This window comes from Trichomycterus rosablanca, chromosome 4 (genome assembly GCF_030014385.1).
Source record: "Trichomycterus rosablanca isolate fTriRos1 chromosome 4, fTriRos1.hap1, whole genome shotgun sequence".
Classification (NCBI taxonomy): domain Eukaryota; kingdom Metazoa; phylum Chordata; class Actinopteri; order Siluriformes; family Trichomycteridae; genus Trichomycterus; species Trichomycterus rosablanca.
In genome coordinates, this window is record NC_085991.1 from 15,298,227 (window position 1) to 15,320,430 (window position 22,204).

A 22,204-nucleotide genomic window follows, 5' to 3' on the forward strand; every position below is an offset into this window, starting at 1 on the left:
TGATAATCTGTTGTGCTCTGCATGTGTGGTTTTGGAAACCAGACCATTAAACATTGATTAAAACCCCTGAAATTCTTGCTTTCAGCTCTGATAATTAAGCTCCACCTTTACAACATATTGGTACTACTCACATAAAATACAACTGTAACACCAGAGAGAAACAGCACATCTTATACAGGCATTTTTTTTTTTTAATGCAATTGTGTTTTTGGCTTACTTCATGGAGGTAGAGCATGTTCTGACGTGGTGGTTAAGGCGATGGACTACTAATCCATTGTGCTCTGCACGTATGGGTAATCGCCTTAACCACTCGGCCACCTCGTCTGGTCAAGCTATGAGGAATGCTCTTTCTGGTTGAAGAAAACCTGCTCCAGAGCGCTCTGGACCTCAGACTGGGGTGAAGGTTTACCTTCCAACATGACAACAACCCGAAGCTCACAGCCAAGAGAACAAAGGAGTGGCTTCGGAGAAAGTCTGTGAATGTCCTTGAGTGGCTCAACCAGAGCCCAGACCTGAATCCAATCAAACATCTGTGGAAGGAGCTAAAAAAAAAACATGACGGAACTTGCAAGGACATGCCCAAGAGGAATGGGCAAAAATGTCCAGAAACAAGTGTGCCAAGCTCGTATCTTCTTTTCCAAGACACCTTGAAGCTGTAATTGCTGCCAAAGGTGCATCAACCAAGTATTAGGCTAAGTGTGTGTACAGATATGCAACCCCTAAATAAATGATTTTTCTCAGTACAATGAAACTGCATAATTTCTAAAACCCCGTTTTCACTTCGTAATTATTGGTGATTGTGTGTAGATGTTTGAGGCAAAACAAGAACTCAATCTATTATAGAATGAGTCTGTAACGTAATAAAATGTGGAGAAGGTGAAAGGGGTGTGTGCAGTCCAGCTTGACTGTATATTATATAGCTTTCTGCTGCTGCTGCTAGGGCAGTTGTAGCCTAGTGGTTAAGGTACTGGACTAGTAGTCAGAAGGTCACTGGTTCAAGACCCACCACTGCCAGGTTGCAGCTGTTGGGCCCTTGAGCAAGGCCCTTAACCCTCAATTGCTCACACCGTTTTCTGTCACTACTGTGAGTCGCTTTGGATAAAGCCGTCTGCTGAAAATGTAAATGATTGCAAGCTCTTTTACTAAAACACAGAAGATATTTGTAGTAGGAGTTCCAACTTATGATTTTGCAGAAGGTTCCATCTTCTAACTGTACAGCTGAAACGATTATAAATTAAACCTGACAGAACTGTGGTTCCAGGAAATTTTGTAATAGCCATCCTCTGTAACACAGATGTACTCTCAGTTTTTGGGCAGCCTAAACCTCTCACATGACCTGGAAACTCTGCACACCTCTTTGTGTGGCTAGAGATACTTTGGAGGTTGTAAAACAGTTGCCTTACATTCACATTTGCATTGGCCATAATTTTCTCAGCTTTTCTGGATAACCTTCTCCACCCGAGGAATCTCTTTACTATCTGAGTAGGCACATGGGTTGTTCAATTAAAAAACCTTTAGGAAATGCTGATGTTGCTCACAGTGGTCGCCAGTTATGCACACTTTCTGCCAGGTGCATCAACAAATGATCATTAAAAGAAACATTAGTTAAACACATAATTGTGTAGAGCTTGTTTTCTACTTGACTCACTTTGATGGCATCCTGGAAAAGAATGTGCATTGCAAAAACTAATAAAAATATTTCTTCTTCAAAATGTTGTTCAAGACAGGTATTGCATAAAAGAGCAAAAATGACCTCCATTCACTTGCTTTCCAATATTTTAGGTCATTGATTGACCTTGGTGCCTTTGTGACCGCAACTGGTGGTTTAACAAACACATCCAGACAGCTTTTTCCCCAGAGCTGTAACACTTTTTAACCAAAGTTGTTCTCTTGGGCAAATGTTGGTAAATACTGGTTAACAGTCCGTGTGCTGTCGGGTATGTTAAATATGTTCTATGTTACATGTCGTACATGTGTAATTATCTGTACTATTATGTGTATTGTTTGTACTACTATGTGGACTATTGTGTGTATTATTGTGTGTAACACCAAAGCAAATTCCTCGTATGTGTAACATACCTGGCGAAATAAAGTGATTCTGATTCTGATTAATGGCAAGTAGTTGCTTGTTTTTCTCATGGTGCTTACTGTCTAGCCAGCGAGATGCAAGCTGTCTAGTGGTTCCTAAGCAAACACTGTGTTGGTACTCAGAAACAAAACCTGTGATAATGTGGGATGAGCCTTTCACACCCATTACTGGTTCAGCAGGTGTTACCAAAATTGCATGTTTAAAATGATCTTGCTCTGACCTACAGGATGGTTCTGGTGTCTCCCAAGCATAAGAACCACCACAGTGTGGAGGCAGAAGTCACAACCATATTTGCCCTTGAATAGTTTTGTATTTTTCAGAAGGTGGCGTGCAACAGAATCTGCAGAACAGATTAGTGAATAAACTTTACTTGTGTGTTTACTTTGTTTTCAGATGTTTTCAGAGTCTTTCTATTTAATTCCAGCTTGTTCCAGATCTTTAAGCTCTGCCATGAGAGCATTCAGGAATGTAATCATATTTGGCTTGACCTCACCAAACCATAGACATGGGATACATAAGTTAGCTTGACGATCTCTTGGCAAAAGTTCTATGATTTGTCACTGAACTCCATCACAGTTCCATATGAATAAGATGTCACTCAATGCCACCTTGTTTCAGGTTTTTATAAACTGCTCCAAATGGTATATCAGAAATAATGCCTGTTGGTGACTCTGTTTTATTTAAATGTATCCACAATCTGGCTTGACAGACTAAGTACAAGAAAATAGAAACCAACTCTAAGATTATAGTCAGCGTTAAATGTAGATTTACAAAAAGAACCGACTGTTGGAGCTGTCCCCCTGGGTCCTATGTTACTTTCACATTTAATACACTACAAAATGTGGCACATAGTGGCCAGACAGTCCATAGACTTTATTAAAAAGATACAGGGTAACTGGCACTAAGCCTCAAAATGTTCATTAAAAATGTTAAGAAGATGCTGAAGAGCTACGACATGACCTACAGCAGACTCTGTCCTTAAGTGAGAGATGCACCAGGGTACACTGGGTCATCGCCATGTTGTATCTGTGATAGCAGACAAATTGCTTATTTTCATATATCAAGAACTAAAATGATTTAAAGATCCATAAGCCTACCAATTTGTAGTCATGACAGGAAGAAGAGAAGTAGACTGAGCACACAGCCCTGGGGCACATCTGTATTCAGGATGAGGGTGTAAGAGGTAAAATGGATGAGCTTAGCAGACTGTGGTGTGTTAGTAAGAAAGTCCAGTTACAGAGTGAGAAACTGATGCCCAGATCTAAGAGCTTTTCAACAAGTTTGGAAGATCTAACTGCTTCCAGTCTGTGTGCTGCAGCTGATGTTGTAGGGAGGCATCAGCCCACTCCAGTCATACTTTCATACTCCTTACAATGGGTTTCACACAACAGATGATGGGGGAAACACAGAAAAGTGGTCTAATTGTCAAAAGTGGGGGAGAGAAATTTCTATGCAACAGCAATGCTAGTGTACACACGATCACGGTTGGACCTGAGGATGTTTGGAATGTACTCCATAAGCCATGCCTTGGGTTAGGATAATAATGTTGTAAAGGATAATAATTGAGGTTATTAAAGTTAGTTAAGGTTGTGAAGGTTTCCTGATAAAATCCGGGTGGATCCCTTTTTTAATTACCTGCTCTTTCACTAAAGAATGTTGACTTATCAAAATGTCTCTTCAAAATGTATCACAGTGTGTAATTAGAAATCAAAGGTGGCATTACATTGGTAAACATGTAAATTCTGTCTAATTACATGGGGCTATAAAGGCACTTTATGAAAACAGCACAAAGCTTTCAAATGCTTCCTAGTCCTGACAGTTGACTAATTAAATTTTTACTATTTGGAGCCTTTAAATATTTTTCATATTTTAACTCTTTAAAAAGAGGTTGTAACCAGTCTATGTACTGATACTGGAGGTTTTGATAGTTTTGTAATGCAAGCACCAACCACACTTACCAGCTCAACCAGACAACATAGTTTTGTCGGTCAGTCACACAGATAACATGCAGACTCTTGGTCCTACTGTACACTGTCCCAGTGATGGCCTGGCATCAGTTCCGGCTGGCTCGTTGGTCTAGGGGTATGATTTTCGCTTAGGGTGCGAGAGGTCCCGGGTTCAAATCCCGGACGAGCCCTTGTTTACCCACTTTTAATTTAACAACTGCCTCTTCAGGTTCCCATGCAGGCCACTTCAGGTCAGTCACGCAGATCAAAGTAACACAAAGTCTCTTGTTCCCGCTGGCTTGTTGGTCTAGGGGTATGATTCTCGCTTAGGGTGCGAGAGGTCCTGAGTTCAACTCCCGGATGAGCCCTCATCTTGTCAAATGCTTTGTTGAACTTTACAAAAAACTTATCAAGTGTCCCGTTAAAATGTAAGTACCTAAAGCAAGTACCTAAAAAGCACATAGAGACAAACTAGCATTTGCATTGAGACAAGCATTTAGATAAAATAAAACAATGACAAAAATATAGCTAATTATGTTTGAAAAAAGACGTGTTGCCATATGATCCCAAGAACATTATTTTGTAACAGGACGGGTTGTGCCTCACCACTAAGATGCCAAGTGTAGCCCTGCACCTGCAAGAACTAAAAACGGGCCCAATTTGCAGGATGATTTATCCAGGGTAGAACAATACTGTGGCTAAAACGTCTAAAACAAACAGGGAACAGGATAAATAAAAGTTGTGGCTAAAATAATGGAAACAAAATAACAAATGAAAGACACAATCATATTGTAATGAATGAGCAGCACTCCACCCCACCAACTGGTGCAACCCACACTCAGCACTGCAGGTCCCATCCAAACATAGGACCTGCTCCAGAAAGAACCATGATGCCTCTGGGGCAGCTCACTTGACCATAGAGGCTATATTGTGTCGGGTAAAAAGTCCCAAGACAAGCACAAGACAAATTTACACCTGTGCAGGTGAAAACCTGAACCAGATCAAGCCTGGCATCACTGGTACAGGAGAAAGTATGACGCTAACAGAGGAGCCAGCAACTCTGTGAGAAAGAGAACATGCTAAGTGGTAATGGGTCGGTCGCGAACGATCCGGCTCTAAGAGCCGGCTCTTTAAAGTGAACGACGGGATCCGGCTCCTGACTGGGAGCCGATTCGTTTTTTTCCGGGGGTTTTTTTTCTGTCAAAACCGCACGTGATTGGTCAAGATGCGTGGTGCCGTTTGTGTGTTTACACTGAGCAGGAGGGGAGGGGTTACACACACACACACACACACACAGAGACAGCGTGCACACGAACAGGAGGGAGAGAGAGAGAGAGAGAACTCAGCGCTTTACACAGCCAGACATTACACGCTGGAATGAGTGAGAGGAAACATAGTAAAGTTTGGACACGAGAAGCCCCTTTTACAGAGAAGTTCAGACCCACTGAGCTTGTGGGAGACCAAGTGTTCAGTCTACCCACATCTTACACATGTGATGGCGCACAGACTGTGTATCTGTCCCCTCAGAGAGAATCTTTTTTAACAGTTCAGATCATAACAGAAAGGAGAAACCCATCAAAGATGAGCTCCTTGGTTTTTCTGAATGCCGGAGCACCCGGAGGAAACCCACTCGGACACGGGAAAGACATGCAAACTCCACACAGAAAGGACCCGGGCTCTTCACCTGGGGATCGAACCCAGGACCTTCTTGCCGTGAGGCGACAGTGCTACCCACTTAGCCACTGTGCTGTCCCACTCTAGATGCAAACATACAAATAATATACACAATCAGATCTTTTTGTCTAAATGAGATGGGTCTTTGTTTTTGTATTTTATAATTTATTGTTGGAGCACTCTGTTCCATGTTGAGTATATAAATAAAGCAATTTAAATAATAAACATTTGATACAATGTTTTTTTACATTAGTAATTCATTTTACATGTAATTTGGTAATAAATTAATTTAAGCAACAAAAAAATCTAAGGAGCCACTTGGGAGCCGAAAGAGCCGGCTCTTTTTAGTGAGCCGAGCCAAAAGGAGCCGAAATTCCCATCACTAATGCTAAGTACAAACACTTCTATTTGCCTGCCTGTAGTTCAGACCTGTACTCAGTAGAGAATGTGTGATTTTAATGTTGTGAGAAGGAATGGCAACATTACAAAGTGGCAAATGCTTTACTGGCCCAACTTGTTTGGAATGTGTTGCAGGCCTGAAAAGCAGGAATGAATGTGCACTAGTTACTTAATACTCAATGTCCCATCATTTTCTGATTTGGGGTTGTAGCTAATGCTCTGGGCTGGCTCTGATTATTTATGCTGTAGGGCAGAGGTGCCCAATACGTCGATCGCACAGTGCACGCTGGTAGATTGCACGTCATTCAAACAGGTCAACTTTATTGACATGAAGTGTGGCCACTGTTTCTTTAATATTCATTTTGTTTCCAAAGCTACGCCCCAGCCCGCCTAAAGCACTGCGAATCGAGAAGGTTTTCATTCATCAGTAGCCAGTTTGCACGATTTTTGCATTTTTCCTTTTGTAAGCTACACTGTTTGTGAAGATGAGTGCACAACCAAGCACAAAGAAACCAAAAACAGTTGACGGCTGTTTCGTTCATACGTGGAAGAAGCTGACTGAGAATATTTAGATCTCATTTTACATACAGGATTTTAACAATCTGACATTCATATGAAGTCAAGGGCCTCTGCTGGACAATTTTGGAACTTGCTGGCTGAGGAAAAATATCCAAACATAAGAATAAGTTACACATATTTGACAGCATTTTTTTGTTGACTAATTAAAACCAGTTTTTACTATTTTGAGCCTTGAAATATGTTTCATGTTTCATTCATAAGAATGTTGACTTATCAAAATGTCTCTTCAAAATGTATCACAGTGTGTAATTAGGAATCAAAGGTGGCATTAAATTGGTAAACATGTAAATTCTGTCTAATTACATGAGGTTACAAAGGTACTTTATGAAAACAGCACAAAGCTTTCAAATGCTTCCTAGTCCTGACAGTTGACTAATTAAAAGAAGTTTTTTTACTATTTGGAACCTTTAAATATTTTTCATGTTTTAACTCTTTAAAAAGAGGTTATTACCAGTCTATGTACTGATACTGGAGGTTTTGATAGTTTTGTAATGCAAGCACCGACCACACTTACCAGCTCAACCAGACAACATAGTTTTGAAGGTCAGTCACACAGATCAAGGTAACACAAAGCCTCTTGTTCCTGCTGGCTTGTTGGTCTAGGGGTATGATGCTCGCTTCGGGTGCGAGAGGTCCCGGGTTCAAATCCTGGATGAGTCCTCGTTTAGTAGAATGCTTCATTGAACTATACAAAAAACTTATCAAGTGTTCCATTAAAATCTGCCTCTTCAGGTTCTAATCCCAGTGTGCAAATAGAAATGAAACGGGGAGATTAAATGGCAAAACTTGAACAGCTTTCTATGTGGATGCCAAACCACATTATTAAAATTCTAACCTTTAGCTTAAACTTTGACTTTGTAAAATTAAAACAAACCAAAAAAACCCTTTATAAAATCATGCTGCCAAAGTTATTCTAAAAGCCATCGAGAGGTTTTGTGAATCCATGTTTAAATGTAAAGCTCTGTCATTGTGAAGGAAAGTCAAACAGTGCAGAGTATGAAGTCAACACGACAAGGAAAATCTCATGTCAACGTAAATTTCTTTCAATCTTTAGTATTATTAACCGATAACACAAAACATCATAACGTTTGTTTTATGTAAAAAAAGAAATAAATATCACTAACTTTATTATTAGAATATTAAATGCTGTTTTGTTGCCACTGAATTAAATTATTAGATCTGTTTTATTATTTTATTTGTATGTAAAAAAAAAAACCACAAATTGAACCAACTGATCAATGACATGTAAATTAAAGTTGATTTAATTATTTAAAAAATGTTGTCATAAAGAATTGTAACTTTAGTTACTTGGTTACTGTAATATTTGAGTAAATGTAAAGAACTTTTAGTCGTAGTAGGATGGTTTGTCCAAGATTTGTGATTCTTGGGTAAATTTTGGGAGGTGTCTTGTTAAAATCCAAATCTTTACAGTTGACTAATTAAAACCAGTTTGCCAAACTGTTGGCTTTAAATATGATCAAAGTAACACACAGACTCTTGTTCCCACTGGCTTGTTCTAGGGGTATGATTCTCGCTTTGGGTGCGAAAGGTCCTGAGTTCAAATCCCGGATGAGCTCTTGTTTAGTTGAATGCTTCGTTGAACTATACAAAAAACTTATCAAGTGTCCCGTTAAAATCTAATGATCAAACAAAAATGACACATGCTGATGTAACAGTGTTAAATGATGCTCATGTTTATGTGAATAGTTCAGCGCCATCTTTTGGTCATATGCCGCCAGCACCTTTTTCTATTAGGCTAATTGAATGCTGGGAGATCTGCAGCAGATAGAGTGAGCACTGCTGTCGGTAAGTTCGTCTAAGCAAAGCTCCTGAAATACTCTTAAATATTTACTTTTATGAAGCTAGTAACTGTTTAGCTCTGCTATAGTCATGTTCATTAACACTATGTAGATTAACATTCATGAGCTGGTTGTGAATACAGGCTATTTTACACTCTTTTAACCAAAGTTAAGTAAAGTAAATCACACTAATTAGCCTGTTCTGTTTAGGCTGGCTAGCTGACCATTCTGTTGACTTTATGTGGTTGCAGATAAATAAAAAAAGCCCTTCATCCACCAACCAGTGTCTGTGATTGAGGACGGGACGAGACACAAAAGGTCACACCTGCGTTATCTGGCTGCCTGAAAAGCTGAGTGAAAGAACGGAGCTATTAGTTAACACAGAATGAGATCATGGAGTCGACTCCAAACTAATGACAGAACTAACTAAAGCTAGGAAGACAGCACCAGGTGGTACTGTGACCATGACCAGCATATTAGTTACTCGATCCATCAACTACGACTCACAGTTGTAATTCTTATGCTCCTCTCTCGGCCTTGCTTCAAAAAATTGACAAAATAAGTAATGAGGAATCAGGTGAACAATTGATTCTCTTGTGAAGGCTTTGATTGAAATGGAAAGCATGATCAAAACGATGCTCTGGCACATCAGTGTAGATTAAATGGGAGAGATTTCATAAACTTTACCAACATAGCTGAAGCTTTTGGGCTTTGTAGTCTTGTTGGGACTACAGACAGAAAATGTATGCTTCCTGCCGAGAGAGGAAGTGGGTGAAGTTACCTGTTACAGGTGGATTGATTTTTGGAACTCTCTTTGGACTGTTTGCTGTATATGTCAAAACAAAGCACCAGCAAAATTACAAGATCTTTAGTGCATAAGTACTATTAGCATGTCAGGTGGTGGTGGGTTGGAATCCTCTGAATAAATAAAGCTGCACACTGGAAAAATTTGAATGTTTTCTTATACAGTGTTCAATATGTTCTCCAGCTTTCTGCACTGGCAGGATCTGCATTTCACTAACAGACTAACATATCCTCTGTTTGGAACAGAGTTTTGGGATATTTGACTAAGCAAGAAGTACAGACGCCTTGGAAGTAGGGGTGGAAACGGTTATGTCCAAGTGCATGAGTCCTGACAACAAACTGCAACTCTGCACACATTTCTCTTACCCTCTGTTCCCAGGTGAGAATAATTATGATGTTGGGAACCAGGGGTGAACAGTAGGCCGGAACAGGATTACGTGGTGGTACACAGTACAGGACAGAGAGGAGAGCACCTGCCTGCCCAAACACACATTCAAAACCAGTTACACTTTCAGCAAGAAAACCCATCTGCTAAGGTCATGTCATTATCAGTTGCTTCTGAGTCTTTGTGAACTGTCTGTGCTGTATTTTGATCCGTGACAATGTAACTCATTTCTACAGTACATGATCGTGCATGTACGTCTTTATTTACTTCCTACACAGTACCTGTGAATGTGTGAGTTTGATTTACTGTTCTGAGATGTTAGATTATTTCACAACCAGACCACAAACTTTATTAATGTTGTTTCCACCAGGACAGGACAAATAATAAACAATAAATTAGTGTTTGTATTTATTATTAAAGGTTGCACCTTAATTATTTCAATTATTTTGCTATACACTACATCAGCTGTTTCTAATTTCTTTTGACTCTATACAGGTATTGAACATTTGAACACTATATAGTGATGAAGGTTGTAGTAGTAAGTGAGTGAGTTATAATAATGATAAATGCCTTAACCTCTGTCAGGCTTTATTCTTTAATTGATTCAGCTTTTCTTTCATCAATTTTATCATATCAAGCTTGATGCTCTGTCTAAATATTAATACCCTCACCAGCAAACCCATCATCTTGGGATCACAAAGCCCTTCCATCTGAGCACCAAGGAATCTGTTTGTGAGGCTCAGCAGCAGGAGCCTGATGTCGGTTGTGGCTGCTAGAATCTATGTATTGGGTGTATTGGGTTCATGTGTCCCCCTTTGTGAGACACCCAGCCAGTTAATGATGGATAAACTTTTGCTGTTAAAAAATTAAATGATCATTTAAATATATATTTTGAGCCGCTCAGGTGGCGCTCAGTGGTGTTATTGACTGTGCCGAACTCTTCCCTGCAAATCAGATAAACAGGGTGTTTTATGTAAGATGAATAAAAAGAAGTTATGCACACACTCTTACACAACATGAACACATGCACATTGTGTTCTGTGATTGCATGAATTATAATGAGATGGACTTTCATTGTATAGCTGAGAAGAGTAGAGGATGAGCATAATTACAAAAAAGATACAATCACTCGGAGAAAGCAGGTGCTATTTATATTGTACTGTGTGTGTGTGTGTGGTTAACTGATAACAAGCTGTGGGAATATATAACTTTGATCTTCTGAACTTCACATATGTGAGTTTTTGTACAGCATCTAAATAGTTTTGTATCACTGGGCTTCTCTAAGAGCACAGTGATAGAGAGCAGAATCTGTCAGCTTTAGATTGTTGATGGTGAGTTCAGTAGATGTACTGGTTGTTTCATGAAACGAGGATCATCAGGAGTTCTCTCAGCTGTTCGGCCTTTTGCACCTTTATACAGTATAAACTGTGGTGCACTGTTAGGATTTTGTTTGTACCAGTAAAGCCGAATGTAGCTGCTGCTTGACTGATAAGAACATTTTAGAGTAACAGTCTCTGTTTCTTTCCTCACAAGGTTGGGATCTGTTGGGTGAATTTCATCTGCAAAACCATCTGTTGTGAAGAAAGAAGACAATAATGTGTAATTTATTACAAATAAAATTGTCTGGTAATTGAGGAAAATCAACACAATAAATTAACGTCTTAACTCTTAATAATATGTGCATAAATTAACATAATGTTTTCTACCAAATATGAATAAATATTTTATTATTACCTGATGTTACAGTGAGAATCAGTGTTATGTATCTCCCAATATGGAGTAAGTTGCTTAGTTGAGCCATTTCTGAACACTGAATAGTTCAGTATGAAACTCATGACGTCTCTAAGAAACCACATACAGGATGTGCAGATGTTACATCACTACACACATCAATTTAGGTAACAAAAAAGTCTCTCTGTTGTGCTGTATGTACTGGAGCATGATACAGCAAGTTTGGGAAATTTTACCTAAATGTTTGGCAGGTGGCACCAGCAGAAGAGTAAGAGGGGGGTACAGACTTAAGTGCTTCCTGAGACATTAGTAACAAATGGGAGTGATGGTGTGCGAGTGGCCAAATGAGAGCAAGTTTTGAGTTTTATTTTTCAACTTGGAGTGGGTTTAATGTACCTTAAAACATTGGGCACAAGGCGGGAGTACACCCCTGACAGGGTGCCAAGCCATCACAGGGCTTCGACCACTCCCGCCGACGTAGCCAATCATGTTTGTGTATATATCCGACCGGCTGATTGCAGTGCTGAGAATTAAACCCTGGATCTCAGTGGTAGTGGGCAAATGTATTTTATCACTGCACCACTGCCAAACATCAAAAAACTAACTGCTCTGATTGTAAGGGAACATATCAGCAATGAGGTATTTTGAACAATCTGAACACACAGTGTGTGTTACACAAGTTTGTGGCTACTGGTTTTAAATGAAAAGGCCTAGAATTAAGGGGTTTTATTTAACATTCTTATTTACTCGTAGTTGTTCATTATCGTTGAATTTAGGGCTTGGCTGCAATCTCCAGCTGAACAAACACCCCACAGAGGACATTTTGATAAAATGTAGACAATACAGTACTCAGGTACTGTTTTAATACTATGTTTTGTATTTTTACTTTGCATGGAATTAACAGATTTCACATGATGCTGTAACTATACTTGCAAAGAATTTACTACATAAATATTCATTCAGTGTACTTACAGAGTTCAAATAGTAACCTGTATAAAGTTATTCATTAGATAAATACTTTTAAAAATAAAACTAATTAGGTTTCATCCTGCGTTTTACCTAATGAGCTCTGGGTTAAACTATAGCACCCCATGACCCTAATTATGATAAGAATCTGATGAATAAATGAGTTAAAATATACATTTCAAGTGTATTTTCAGGTGACTAGAGCTCACAATAATGCTAAACAGATTATTTAACTTTAGTATGACAGATCATTTTTACTTACTAATTAAAGCAGATTAAAAAGAAAACATGTAAAGTTATTCCCTTTAACAACACACGTTAACACATAAGAACTGACATGTAAATCCCTGACTGTGCTGACTTTGTGCAAGTGAATCTAGAAGAATTGATGCTGTTTTGGCAAAGTGCAGTCACACCAAATATTATTTTGATTTAGATTTCTTTTATGTTAACGGACAAAAATAAACTATTAACACTTCTATTCTTTTCACACCTGCCTATAGTTCCACACCTGCTTAATTAAAAAATAAGATTATGCTTAAGCTTTATAGTTATTTGACATCATACCCTAAGGACTGAGAAAGCAAATGATAAAAAAAATTTAAACGTGCTTATAGCTCCTCCTCTGAGAGAAGGTTTTTGTACAGCGTAGTTAAATTTCCTGTTACTGTGGGCTGCAGAGCACAATAGTACAGAGCAGAGTCAGATACTGCAGCAGAGATGATCTCCAGTTCTACTTTCTTATTCACTTTGTTAAAACTGATGGACATTCTCGGGTCAGATGGCTGAGCCGTGATGACAGTACCCTCATTAATCAGCAGCAGAAACTCTGGTTTTGATCCAGGTTTTTGTCGATACCAGTGAAGTATATTGAATGCTGATTCATATGTGCAGGATAGTGTGATGTTGCTGCCTTCATTTGATGTTAAGCTGGGTTTATCTGATGTAATACTCTCAGCAGCTTCTGCTATAAAACATGTTAACAATATATAACATTTATTTTATTCTAAATTAAAAACATTTAACTAAAATTGTTATCATGTTTGTTATAGTGGATTTAATACAAACTCAATGAAATATGATATTTATTGTATAACACTTACCATTTTCATCAGTAATGAGTAAAATAAAGAGAAGAAGTAACATCATTGAGCTGTGTCAGGTTTATATCTGGCATACCAATAGTTGTCTATACTATATGAAAGAACATAACCCCACCTCACCCCACCCCCAATCCATGTGCATTTATGTTAACCCTGCCTTCATATGTCATGCATCTAGATGCATCTGTTTCCAACATCTTAAGTAATCCATGCCACAAACTTTTGGAAACCAATGTAATTAATCATTAGTGTTTCAGATGCAGATGCTGCACTTTATTGTTTTTTAGCTGTATTTACATCACAACCTAATGCAGGAACACGTATGTTAACTCCTGACAAATGACTGTCATGCTGCTATTACTTCACATAATTGTGTTATTTACAATAAATAAATAGTGACTTACATCATATTTGGACATGACTAGGTGCATTCATGCCTCTTAATATTCGTGAAACAGTCTTTATAATTTATAAAGTGATTGTTATTGTGTCAGTGTTTTTAGATGTGAAAGTAGTAGATGACTATTTAAAATGATAACAGTTTAAGTAGATCAGTGTGTTTTAATGTCTGGCTGTTGCGGATGAGTTGTAGATCAGTGGCACATGTTAACGCTGTCATCAAGAGTGAGTGGCAATAAACGGCACTGTGTTAGAACGTTTCTTTGTGTGTAATTTGCTTTACACACAAACAATGGCCTTATTAACACTTATTAAGTGTTATTTATATTAAGTGTTATTTACATTTTCCTGCCCAGGGCTTTTGGGAGGCTGAACCACAGAAATTAATTCTCGAAATGAATAAATTCATACATTAAAGAGGGTCCATGTGCTACATTTTCCTGTCTTATAATTATACAGTTAGCATTAAAAATACATAATTAACATTCATTTTGTTCAGACAACAGACACACAGCTACACCAATAAGAAAAACACAAAACCTAATGTAGGATTTATGAAAAGCACTATAAAACAATTTGTCTTAAATTACTTATAATTACTCATAAATTCATAACAAATAAAATTTAATATCTAAAAAATATGATATTATTACAGTGGTCTGTAAGTGCTGAATAAGGTTTTATTAAGGTTAACATTATATATAGAACTATAAAAAATCCACAATAAGTACAATCTGTAAATTTGTATTATATCACATATTAATATAATAATATTATATCAAGTTTTATTTAGGATATTGTTGATCGTGTATCACATGTATTGTAGGTGTTTGGTTTTGTGCAGTATCATTGGATTTCCTGTCACTGTGGGCCGCAGAGCACAGTAGTAGAGAGCAGAATCTGATACTGCAGCAGAGAAAATGTTCAGATCCACTCGATTTTTATCTTCATTTATCTTTGCAGAAAATTTAGAACCTGGAGCTTCTTTTTGATATTCAGCAACCAGAATAATGAACTCTGGTCTGAATGTGGAGAACTGACGATACCACAGCAGCTCACCACCTCCAGATCCACTGTAATTGCAGGATAAAGTAACAGAGTTTCCCTCCAAGACATTTTCAGTGGTAGAAACTGATGTAATAGTCTGTGCAGAGGTATAAACTTTAAAAAAAGGAAAATAAAAGTTAATTTAATTAAAAACAATAAAAAACATTAGATTATTAAAAATACATTACATATAATAGTATTTCTTACCTAAAATGACTGAAAGAAGGCAAACAAAACCAAGCAATGCCATGACTGAACTGTAGACTAGTGCAGCTTAAAGCCTCTTATCATTCTTATTCGTTTGAATCACTTCCTTTCTTCAGCTTCTCTTTCCAGAAGTGCAGCTGTTACAGTGTTTAGTAAAATGTAGATGGAGTCTGCCATCATGTGTTTACTTTCCTTCCTACATCTGTGTGCAGAAATTTTTTTTTTTCGATCCCTTCTTTAATCCCCTGCTCTTTCACTAAAGAATGTTGACTTATCAAAATGTCTCTTCAAAATGTATCACAGTGTGCAATTAGAAATCAAAGGTGGCATTAAATTGGTAAACATGTAAATTCTGTCTAATGACATGGGGTTACAAAGGTACTTTATGAAAACAGCACAAAGCTTTCAAATGCTTCCTAGTCCTGACAGTTGACTAATTAAAAGAAGTTTTTACTATTTGGAGCCTTTAAATATTTTTCATGTTTTAACTCTTTAAAAAGAGGTTATAACCAGTCTATGTACTGATACTGGAGGTTTTGATAGTTTTGTAATGCAAGCACCGACCACACTTACCAGCTCAACCAGACAACATAGTTTTGAAGGTCAGTCACGCAGATCAAAGTAACACAAAGACTCTTGTTCCTGCTGGCTCGTTGGTCTAGGGGTATGATTCTCGCTTCGGGTGCGAGAGGTCCCGGGTTCAAATCCCGGACGAGCCTTCATTTAGTGGAATGCTTTGTTGAACTATACAAAAAACTCATCAAGTGTCCCGTTAAAATCTAATGATCAAACAAAAATGACACATGCTGATACACTGGTAGAAGTTGGTAAGCTTATATGGATGTAAATACCTTTCATGCCTTTAATGACTCCTCATGCTTAAACTGTTAGAAATGCTTTAATGAAGCTCTGCATTGAATTTTGTTTTGTCATGAATACACTTCCCAGTGCAACCAGTCAACATGCTTTTGACTCGGAGGTCAAAGAAATGCCCTTGCATTCATCCAGCCTGGCTCGTTGGTCTAGTGGTATGATTCTCGCTTAGGGTGCGAGAGGTCCCGGGTTCAAATCCCGGACGAGCCCTTGTTTACCCATGTTTCATTTATCAACTGCCTATTTAGGTTCTAATCCCAGTGTGCAAATTCTATGTGGATGCCACATAAAATTCTAACCTTTAGCTTAAACTTTGTTCTCGTACAGTTAAAACAAACAAAAAAACCTTTATAAAATCATGCTGCCAGAGTTATTTTAAAAGCCATCGAGAGGTTTTGTGAATCCATGTTTAAATGTAAAGCACTGTCATTGTGAAGGAAAGTCAAACAGTGCAGAGTATGAAGTCAACACGACAAGGAAAATCTCATGTCAACGTAAATTACTTTCAATCTTTAGTATTAATAACCGATAACACAAAACATCAAAACGTTTGTTTTATGTAGAAAAAGAAATAAATATTACTGACTTTATTGTTAGAATATTAAATGCTGTTTTGTTGCCACTGAACTAAATTGTTAGACAAGATCTGTTTTATTTTTTTGATTTGTATTTAAAAAAACAACACAAATTAAACCAACTGATCAATGACATGTAAATTAAAGTTGATTTAATTATTTTAAAAATGTTGACCTAAAGAATTGTAACTTTAGTTATTTGGTAACTGTAATATTTGGGTAAATTTAAAGGACTTTTAGTCGTAGTAGGATGGCTTGTCCAAGATTTGTGATTCTTGGGTAAATTTCGGGAGGTGTTTTGTTAAAATCCAAGTCTTTACAGTTGACTAATTAAAACCAGTTTGCCAAACTGTTGGCTTTAAATATGATCACAGTAAGACAATGACCTATGTTCCCATTGGCTCGTTGGTCTAGGGGTATGATTCTCGCTTTGGGTGCGAGAGGTCCTGGGTTCAAATCCCGGACGAGCCTTCTTTTAGTCGAATGCTTCGTTGAACTATACAAAAAACTTATCAAGTGTCCCGTTAAAATCTAATGATCAAACAAAATTGACACATGCTGATGTAACAGTGTTAAAAGATGCTCATGTTTATGTGTATAGTTCAGCGCCATCTTTTGGTCATATGCCGCCAGCACTTTTTATATAAAACCAATTGAATGCTGGGAGATCCGCAGCAGATAGAGTGAGCGCTGCTGTGGGTCAGTTCGTCTAAGCAAAGCTCCCGAAATACTCTTAAATATTTACTTTTATTAAGCTAGTAACTGTTCAGCTCTGCTATATTTTGTTCATTAACAGTATGTAGATTAACATTCATGAGCTGGTTATGAATACAGGCTATTTTACACTCTTTTAATCTAAGTTTGTAAATCACATGTGCTCAGTTACTGATTAGCCTGTTCTGTTTAGGCTGGCTAGCGGACCATTCCGTTGACTTTATGTGGTTGCTGAACTCGTTGCAGACAAATAAAAAAAAAAACCTTCATCCACCAACCAGTATCTGTGATTGAGGACGGGACGAGACACAAAAGGTCACACTGGCATTGAATACATTTACGGAAATGGCTTTCACTGTTAGAAAGTCTCTCATCCTCACAGCTCATCATAGAAACATTTAGTTTTTCTTTTTCAGGTCAAACATTGTTTGGATTCCCCATTTCTCTGCAATTCCACAAGCAGTTTCTGTTGCTTTGTTAAAGTCTACTCTAAATTTTGATAAGGCATTAGCTGCAAATTGTTAGTTAAGCAAATTGACTGACTTTTGGACATCTGCATCTTTTGCTTGTAATAACTTGGAAACTGTGTTTATGTTTTCCTGTACTTTTGTCTGAAGGACAACAAGAATAATGAAGCTAAATTTTTCCAGCTTTTTCTTCAAGACAAGTGCCTCATTTTGTCCGTCTGTCTTTTCACTGACCAAGAAAAGTTTAGTCAAAGCTTTTATGATGTCGGTGTAACGGTACTGGAGAGCAACAAGGGAGTCGTGCCTTGAGGACCAACATGTGGGACACCGACGCTTCAGCGTTAACTTGAAATGCTGTGATAAATCTGATGAAATCATGCCACTGAGCACTGACCACCTTTTTCACTCTGACCAAAGAAAGTACAAGTGCCTGTACAGTGTAATAAAACTCTCTGATTTCTGGTATATTTTTCACTGAATCATTAAGAACTAGATTAAGATTATGTGCAGCACAATGAACATAATATGCTAGAGGCTCCGTTTCAGCAATTCTGGCCTGCACACCTGAATAGATTCCACTCATATTGGCCGCCCCATCATATCCTTGTCCACGACATTTGCTGAGATCAAGGCAATTATTTTCAATACTTTCCAAGATTTTCTTTTTAAGTTCACAAGCTGTTGTATGTATATATATTTTTAGTTGTTGAAACGAGTGGAGAAATTCTAAACGCAGCTCATTATGTAAGTAAAAGGCATTAATTAATTCATTTAATTTAAGTAAGCTTTGTAGTGCAAGCGTGTCCGAGCGTGTTATGAAAATGTTAATTTAACTGTTTTGAGAGTTATATGGTGAAGTAATGTTAATGCTTTATGGATTTGTCTGTGCACACTTGGGGAATCTAAGCAAACCTTTCTTACTTTAGTTTGATTTTTACGTGCTGACTGATGTACTACAAGTACCATTTTATTAGTATGTCAGTGCTTGTGTTAATATGCAATTTCTTACACATAAATGGGGCTCTGATATTATTATGTGTTCCAGAGGATACAGAAGCATTACAGGACCACAAAGAACATGAAAACGGGGATTCTTGAAGTGGTGAAGGAGAGTGCTGTTTTATCAAGATCACTGTCCAGTGCAGTCAATGTTGCAGTTGTAATTGAAGAAGAAGTAGTAATGGACAACCTGCCCCACTACACTAATGCCTTCAAGACACCAAACCATCGAAACTGGTTTTTATTCCACCTTAAAAATGAGCAATTACATTCAGTTGCTAAGTTGACTTGTAATTTGTAGTTGCCCTTGCACCTTAAAAACTACATTTAGGCTCTACTTACATTTTCTAATATAAATTGTTTTAATTACACACTATAACATGTATAACTTGTCATTTGTTTGATGCTTGTGAATGCTGAATGTTTAAAAAAATTTATTGTTTATATGATACATGCAAATAAAATGTATTTGTTAAGAATTTACGTTTGCTATGCAGTGTTCACTTATTCAGTATATTTTACATTTACTGATGATACTAATTAATAATTAACTGGACTAAACAAATGTAGCTGACAGAAGTGAAAATATATTGTTGGGTCAACAAGATGTATTTGATGAATTTCATTGACTCAACCTATTTTTTTTAGTTGGTCCTAAATTCTATGGTTGTCAGCAGAACTTAAAATATGCATTTCAGATAACTTAAATTAGGCCAACTAAAAAAATTAGATGCAACAAGTCACTAAGAATTTTTAAGTTGGAGAGACTTGAAATTTTTTACAGTGAAGTCACACACAGGAAGTGCAGGCTCTAAAGTAGGGCTGTGCGATATGACTAAAATCTCTCAATATGCTTTTGAGAAGTGGTGATTCATCAAGTTGTTCGAGCACGACACCATAATGAAATAGAGTGAGCGAAACGAATGAATCTTTACCATAGATAAGAGCACAGCTCCCCGATTCGATTCCAATAAATAATTCATTTGAAAAGAGTCGTTTCTGACTCGTTGACTCAGTGATTCAGTTTGCAGGCCTTACTCTAAAGGACAGTTTTGTAAATGCTCAACGGGCCGGATCAAACAGCCTAAGTATGTGGCCCGTTTGCCCACCACTGCATTAGACTATATATTTTTATTATATGTTTATTATTTTTTGTGTAAATGCTTTTCATTGAATCATTCATTGTTTTACAGTAAGTCCAGTAAATCAGACCCCTTCTTCAATACCAATATAAGTAGGAGGCCAATGATGACACTTCATTTAAAAATAAACATTAGCAAGTAATTGTACTTCCAGAAATAAAAACAAAATCACATATGGATTCAAGAAATAAAATGTTAAACAAATAGCTCCTTCTTCTAAAAATAGCAGATTCTCTCACAGTTGCTTTTTGCTCAGTGTTGGATTTCCTGTCGCTGTGGTCTGCAGATGCAGTAGTACAATACAGAGGCAGATACTGCAGCAGAGAAGATCTTATATTCATGTTACCATTTATGTAGGTGACACTGTGGCTCAGTGGGTAGCACTGTCACCTCACAGCAAGAAGGTCCTGGGTTCCATCCCTAGGTGGGGCAGTCTGGGTTATTTCTGTGTGGAGTCCAAAGACATGCAAGTGAGGTGAAGTGGGCATACAAAATTGTCCATGACTGTGTTTGACATTAAACTTGTGAACTGATAAACCTTGTGTAACCAGTGTAACTACCTGTTCTGTCATGAATGTAACCAAAGTGTAAAACATGTAAAACTTGTCAAGAACTAAAAACAGTTTGATATAAATGGAAATGGAATTTAAATAAATGGTAGGAAACCTAACCTATAAATATTTGCTTGCTATGTTTCTGTAGTATTTAATAATAGTATTTAGTATTTATACATGTTAGGTTTTAGTGTGTTATTATTGTGTAATTAATAATACTCTTTGATACTTATTGTAGGATAAATAATAGTAATAAAAAAAACCATTACCCTAGTAGAAATGTGAGAATTAGTAATGAACAGTTAGGAAAATGACTGGTAATATTTTTAGAAGCCATCTATGTGCCTTATTGCTTTTAACTCATTTACAGTCAACCATACAAAGAGCTTTAAAGTGTTATGACATCATAGGTTGGGAGCAAAACATGTAAACATGCTAACAGCTCCCTCTTTGTTTTGTTTTGTTTTTATTGAACCATTTCATATTTTTTAAATAGATGCAATGCCTCTTATAAAAAACTGAAACAGTCAGGGATAACACAAAAAGTCCGTAGACTTATTTCCATTGTGGTCCCTATACATAATCAAGTCCAACAATCAGCAGCATAGCAAGCTTGACATCGTAATACAATCATTATAACACAACACAATATATTCAATTTAATTCATAAACATTATTAGAACTTTTAATTAGCAAACGTTCCCCTTTCATGCAACCATTCCTTAACAGCCTGTCTAAACCCTCGCAAACTGTCACATATTTTAAAAGGCCCTGGCAAACGATTCCACAACGATACTGCTATAAACCTGAAAAAATCCCTACCCACTTTACTTTTACAGCATGGAAGTACTAAATCTGTGGATGATCTTCTTGTAAAATAACCATGAACATCCCTCACCTGAATAAAATAATTTTTAAAATACTGTGGAACAGTTCCATGTATAATCTTGTACACATTACACAATTCTATCAGAGCAACCCTATCCTGAACTTTTAACCACCCAATCATTTGATAATGATTCATTTAAATTAAAAATAACCCTAACTAATTTATTTGAGATGTTTGAAGCCTAGTTTTAATCTGTTTTGTAATGCCATTATACCATGAACAACAGGCATAATCAAAAAAAGGCTGAACCAAAGCCCCTGACAAGGTAATCATAGTTTTTCTATCTAAGAACTTTGAAATTCTTGCAAGAAACCTAATTCTTTGATTAATCTTAGTTAAAATCTTATCTGCCTGACCCCTACCTGATATATATCTATCTAAAATACATCCTAAATACGTAACTGAATCCCTAGTTTTTAACACATTGTCCCCCACAACCACATTAAAAACTGAGATCTTGTTTAATTTTACTCTCGTACCAAATAAAATTGATTCAGATTTTTCCAAATGAAGTGACAACCTATTCTCAGACAACCACCTACTACCTTTAATAATTCATCACTTAATGTACGTTCTATAATACTTTTATCTTTGTCAGAAAATAAGAGTGCTGAATCATCGGCGTACAAAAGAAGTTTACATGAACATATCGACTTTAAATCATTGATATACAAAAGGAAAAAGAGTGGACCCAATACACTTCCTTTGGGAACCCCACAATAAATAAATCTGGGTAAGGATAAAACACCTCCTATTTCCACCTGCTGTTTACGTCCTTTTAAATATGAAGCACCCCATTTTACAGCAATATCCTTAAAACCAATAGCTTTTACCAATAGCTTTTGTCAATAAAATCTCATGGT

At 37.2% G+C, this 22,204-nt stretch overlaps 5 non-coding genes across 5 annotated transcripts; all 5 read left to right on the top strand.

The window, feature by feature from the left end:
- The first annotated feature begins 4,154 nt into the window (after window positions 1–4,154).
- trnap-agg (transfer RNA proline (anticodon AGG)) lies at window positions 4,155–4,226 on the top strand. Its single transcript has one exon. It is a non-coding gene; the product is annotated as a tRNA-Pro (tRNA).
- Window positions 4,227–7,275: 3,049 nt separating this feature from the next.
- trnap-cgg (transfer RNA proline (anticodon CGG)) lies at window positions 7,276–7,347 on the top strand. Its single transcript has one exon. It is a non-coding gene; the product is annotated as a tRNA-Pro (tRNA).
- An 8,428-nt stretch (window positions 7,348–15,775) lies between these two features.
- Window positions 15,776–15,847, top strand: trnap-cgg (transfer RNA proline (anticodon CGG)). Its single transcript has one exon. It is a non-coding gene; the product is annotated as a tRNA-Pro (tRNA).
- Window positions 15,848–16,139: 292 nt separating this feature from the next.
- Window positions 16,140–16,211, top strand: trnap-agg (transfer RNA proline (anticodon AGG)). Its single transcript has one exon. It is a non-coding gene; the product is annotated as a tRNA-Pro (tRNA).
- A 764-nt stretch (window positions 16,212–16,975) lies between these two features.
- Window positions 16,976–17,047, top strand: trnap-ugg (transfer RNA proline (anticodon UGG)). Its single transcript has one exon. It is a non-coding gene; the product is annotated as a tRNA-Pro (tRNA).
- The last annotated feature ends 5,157 nt before the right edge of the window (window positions 17,048–22,204 follow it).